Source organism: Lipotes vexillifer, unplaced genomic scaffold, assembly GCF_000442215.2.
Source record: "Lipotes vexillifer unplaced genomic scaffold, Lipotes_vexillifer_v1.1 scaffold129, whole genome shotgun sequence".
Classification (NCBI taxonomy): Eukaryota; Metazoa; Chordata; class Mammalia; order Artiodactyla; family Lipotidae; genus Lipotes; species Lipotes vexillifer.
This window is the reverse complement of record NW_006777287.1, coordinates 650,844-656,129: the sequence shown is the minus strand read 5'-3', so window position 1 is coordinate 656,129 and position 5,286 is coordinate 650,844. Positions and strand designations below refer to the sequence as shown.

Genomic DNA, 5,286 nt, shown 5'->3' with positions numbered 1-5,286 from the left:
GGGGGGGGGGGGGGGGGAGTGTGTGTGTGTGTGTGTGTGTGTGTGTGTGTGTGTGTGTGTGTGTGTTGGGGAGGGTAGGTTCTGAAGGAAGATGCTAGAAAAGACTCTTTTAGAAATGAAGCCAAATGGACCCTCCCTGAGGTCTGGCCCCTCTTGAAAGCTGCGAGGGCAAATACTGAGGAACTAGGAGTGAATGAAGAGAGATTCTGGGGAAGGTCTTTAATGACATACACTGGTAGGAGGCTTTGACCAGGAATGTCGATCCCGTAAGTCTCTACCGCTTATTGGGGGAAGTTCCGATCTGCGATGCAAGGCTCAGAATGGGGTCAGGTCACTGACTAGGAATGTTGGCCTGAGTCTCTAAAAGCAGATTCTGGGGGTCTGACTCTAAAGTCAGATTTTGGAGCCCGAGGGACTAGGCTGGTCCCGGATGAGAAATGTCGGCCCCGCCCCAAGATCTACCCCCGCTTCTCTCCAACGACCCGAGTCATCACCGCCCGCCCCAACGTCAGCTTGGCCCTGCGCCGACCCAAGACCCTCCAATGCTTCGCGAAGCCCCTGCCCCGGCCAAGGAACTGAGAAAGGCCATTTGTTACCAATGCCGGTTCCCCGGGTCGCGCCGCCGCCAACTCCTCTAGGAGCCGAAGCCAAGCCCGGCCGCCACCCTCCTCCTTCTCCTCCTCCTCCTCCCTGCCGCCTGGGCCGCCTAGAATCGCCGTCGCTGCCTTCTCCTCCTCAGGCCGTAGTGGTTGCGCTCGTCCCTGGGACCTTCTTACCCTCAGCCGCCGCCGACACAAGATGGCGGCCGCTGAGCCCAGGGCCGGAACAAAACCTTGGGCCCCACCTCCAGAAACCCGGATGCAGGCAGGCCGCGCCCGTTTATGAATCATGCATGACGGCCCCTGCCTGTCTGTGACTCCTTCGAAGGCGAATAGCTCCACCTGGTGGCTACTATGGCAGTAACTAGGAAAACAGGTAAAACGACATAGAGGGAACGCCCATGGAAGGTGAATAATGAATACATTGTTACAGCCAGGCTACCATGGAAACCAAGAAAGGACATCAAGTCCACACTTCCTGATCATGAATTATGCACGAGGACGGGTGGCTGGTTGACTAACACCCTGCAACCAGAAAGCCAATGTTAAAACATGGAAGCCACACCCCCATGCTCATGAATAATGAACTTGCTGCAGCCTGGAAGCCAAGGAGACCGAGGCCACATCTTATCATGAGTAATACATGAGGCCCGGTGGGCAAGAACAAAAGAGACAGGTCCGCCCATTACTGCATCTAATACCCAGTAAGCAGGGAAATAGGGCTAACACAGGGAAAACACACTCCCCCAGCTCATGAATAATGAATAGTGATGCTGCAGCAGCCCAACCTGGAAACTCAGAGAGGTCAAGAAAGGTCCCACCCAGTTACTCATGAATTATGCATGAGACTGAATGGACAGATAACACTCAAGACAGCCCTCTCCAGCAAGTAGGGATTATGGTACTCCAGGTGAGGCAACTTGGTCACCCCTTCCCGTTCATGAATGATGAAAGGTGCTGCAGAACCACAGGGGAAACCCAAGAGAAGTGCAGCTGCCTCCTCCCCACCCTTAACTAACTGCACCAGGGCTGCCTTGGTCCAACCAAATCCAGGTTTACCACATACCGTTGGCAGGTACCTCAGTTTCTACAACTGTAAAATGGGGATAGTAGTAGAAGCCATCTACATCATAAAGGCAAAATGTGTCACTGTGAAAACCAGAGAATATGAACTATGGAATGAGCTCAGAGCAGTGCTGGCACAGGGCAATGTTAATTTTTTTAAGTATTATATATTAATTTAAAGGTGATATGTAAATATATTTTATATTAATATAAAATTACTTATGGGTGAGGGTGTACCCAGCCACTAGAGAAACCCCCAACTTGGGACATTATCTAAAAAATAGTGCCTTGAAACACCCTTCCAGAATTACACTGGAAAACAGAGTGCTAAGGCCACCAATGTCCATTAAATAGGTAGGAGAGACTACCAGGTCACCAGAGATACGACTGTATACCAAAGCCCCAGGCACACGATAAGCACCCAGTACGATTTTGTCAAATAATAATAATAGATCACATTAACTGATCACCCACTATGTGGTGGTTCCTGTTGTGTGTCCTTTCCATGCACTGCACCACTGGTCTCAGGAATGCAGAGCAGGAAATCGGTTCCTTCTTGTCCTTCAGGTCTCAGCTCAAAGGTGACCTCCTTAGAGAGTTCTTAAACCCTCACAAAAATCATTTCCATCCACCGATGACTAGCTGTGTGACTTGGGACCAGGCACTTCACTTCTCTGGGCCACTGTTTCCCTACCCATAAAATGAGAACAATAGTAACCTACCTTGTGATGAAGCTTAAATGAATAAATATGTAGAAAGGTCTCAGAACAGTGCCTGGCACGCAGTGCTACATGACTAACAGTAGTAGTAGTACCATTGAATTGGGTGGATGGGAGAGAGACATTATGACATTTGATTAAGACTACAGACTCTGGACTGTAGACTCAGACTCACTGACTGAGTAACCTTAGGCAAATTACTTAGTCTCCCGGTGTCCCAGTTTCCTCATCTACCTACCACCTAGATATTGTTGTGGAGATTAAACGGGCTAATAAAGTGCTAAATGAGTGTAAACTAATCTGATCACCATTATGTTCTTACTCATTTTTTCAGGCTCACAGAAAAATTTGCCAAAGATCACACAGCTGGCAAGGATCGATGGGACTTGAATCTAGAGCCTTTGCTGATAATCTGGGATTACTGGGCCGTAAGGAATGAACAATGAGCGAGGCCTCGTCCCTTCGCTGAGACGCAAAATTTAAATCCTGAAACCTCTAAGGGAAAGCTAACAGCGGATCATGCAGGTGAAGCCGTAAAAGCTACGCCCCTCATGAATTATGCACAACGCCCCTAGAAAAGCCACAGAAAACTCGGGGTGCTACTCACCTTTACGCTTAATAAATGAGATCTAATTTGCCCGGCAGACTGCAGAACGCCCCTTTCAGCACACCCCTTCAGCACGCTGATCCACCCCCTCGTGAATAATTCATATGCTGACACTTCCAACGGACCAGGTGCGAAAAAGGCAAAAATGGTCTTCCACAGGGCTTCCCTGGTGGCGCGGTGGTTGGGAGTCCACCTGCCGATGCAGGGGACACGGGTTCGTGCCCCGGTCCGGGAGGATCCCACATGCCGCGGAGCGGCTGGGCCCGTGAGCCATGGCCGCTGAGCCTGCGCGTCCGGAGCCTGTGCTCCGCAACGGGAGAGGCCACAGCAGTGAGAGGCCCGCGTACCGCAAAAAAAAAAAAAAAAAAAAAAAAAAAAAAGGTCTTCCACAACAGCCCACCTCCTTATGAATGACGAATAAAGCCACGGTCCATGAAGGCCCCGTGGCACACTGTCCCCTCGGGAAAAACCTAGCACACTAGGTTCCGGTGTTACTTCCACAGCCTGGGCTGGGTGTTCCTGTTCCTAAAAAAACTTGTGGGCCCAGATGTGTCTAGTCTCTCCGCGGTGAGACATCATAATAGAACCAGAGGTCAAAAAGGCCATTCGATAGGTCCACATGCCACGTCGGTCCCAAACGTTCCCACCGTCACCAGGACCTTTCCTGAAACAAGCCCCCCGAAATTCCGCCTTGAGTTCAGGAACCTCAAACTTTGCCTCTACCTTGGGGAAGCACACCAAATCCTGCCTCGTGGACCGAGTATTCATACACAAACCCTAAGGGTCTCCCCAAACATCCCCCTAAACCCTGTCTCCAAGGGGTATAAACCCTGCCTCCGAGGGACGCTCCTTAAAACAGACTCCCAAGTCCCACCCCGGAGTCCCTAAACGCCACTTGCTAAGGGTCCCCTCAAAAACAGCCACCTCTAAATGCCACACCGGGCTCAGAGCCTCTAAATATGCCCATTCGGGGATCCCCGAAATTGAGCCCCCTCCCTCAAATGCTGTCCAGGGGGTTGGGGGTACCGTGCTCCAGCTCACCCCCTGCGCCGGGCGGAAGCCTCGCCTTCCTGCTGGAGATAAGCCGAAGCCACGGGACAACGAAGAGCAAACCACCTCCGTTGTACAAGAAGAGCCAGAGTTCCCGCGGGGCTCGGAAGCGCGGGGCCTTGGAGGGCCCCCTGTTTGGAACGTACCACAGGTGCTTAGCTAGAGGGGCGCGCGCCCTTGCTCCTGCGGCGTCAGGGCCCTTGTCAGACCCAGATACCCCTATGGGTTGTGGTGGTACTTCACGAACGCGCGAGGCATGCTGGGGGTGGTAGTCCGGTCGGGCCGGCGCCTAGTGCACGTGGTGGGCATGAACGCCCAGGGTATGGGAAAATGTAAACCTGGGCTGTGGAGTTCCGGGAGCAGCCCTCTGGAGAGGGGGAGGTGTAGGAAAAGAGATCGGAACATGGGGGTACCTCCAGATTGGAAAGGCACACCCATCCTACAGAGGGGAAAGCTGAGGCTCAGGTGGCCAAAGGAGTTCATTCATTTGACATTTTGGAGCTCGAGCTGTGGGCCAGGTGCCAGGGATTCTTCCTTGCCCTCATGGAGCTGACAGACTAGCGAGAGACAAGACCATAAATGTAACAAATAAATAAAAATTATATTAGATACATGTGAATATAATATAAATTGTGTCTAATAAAATGTACATGTTAATATTACACAGTTTACATAACATGATAGCCAGTGTCAATATGTAAATAATTTACATCTGTAGGGAATTCCCTGGTGGTCCAGTGGTTAGGACTCCACGCTTTCACTGCCAAGGGCCGGAGTTCAATCCCTAGTCGGGGAACTAAGATCCCACAAGCCATGTGCTGTGGCAAAAAAAAAAAAAAAAAAGTTACATCTGTATAAAATAAATATAATATTAAATACATTGTGTATAGCCTATATTCATATGTGAATATACAATTAAATATATATGTAAATATGTCATATATATGTGATAACTGCTAAATGCTGTGGAGAAAAATAGAACAAGGTAAAGGGAAATCTGTGGGGGACAGGTTGCATTTTTAGATACTGTGGTCAAGGAAGGCCTCCCTGAGAAGGTGATGTTACAGCAAAGGTATTTAACACAAAATGCCTTTATCACCTTATCCCAAATTCTGTATCACATATCCTGTCCTCAAATCCTCCACATTTGCTCATTTGAAAAAGATTTATTGAATGCTTACTAAGTGCAGGGCACTGGGAACATAGCAAAGAACATAGCAAGGAGACTACTGCCCTTGCAATAGTT

The 5,286-nt window shown here is 50.0% G+C and overlaps 1 protein-coding gene across 2 annotated transcripts in view; it reads right to left on the bottom strand.

The window, feature by feature from the left end:
- The window catches only part of UBA1 (ubiquitin like modifier activating enzyme 1), a 23,547-nt gene extending 19,374 nt beyond the window's left edge, over window positions 1-4,173 (bottom strand). The window contains exon 1 of one of the 2 annotated variants that reach the window (XM_007450840.1): window positions 4,032-4,173. The gene's annotated coding sequence lies outside the window, so the exon portion shown is untranslated. Of the gene's footprint in view, window positions 1-596; window positions 822-4,031 lie in introns of those variants that run through there. The other variant, XM_007450839.1, reaches the window with a different exon arrangement.
- Between the last annotated feature and the right edge of the window lie 1,113 nt (window positions 4,174-5,286).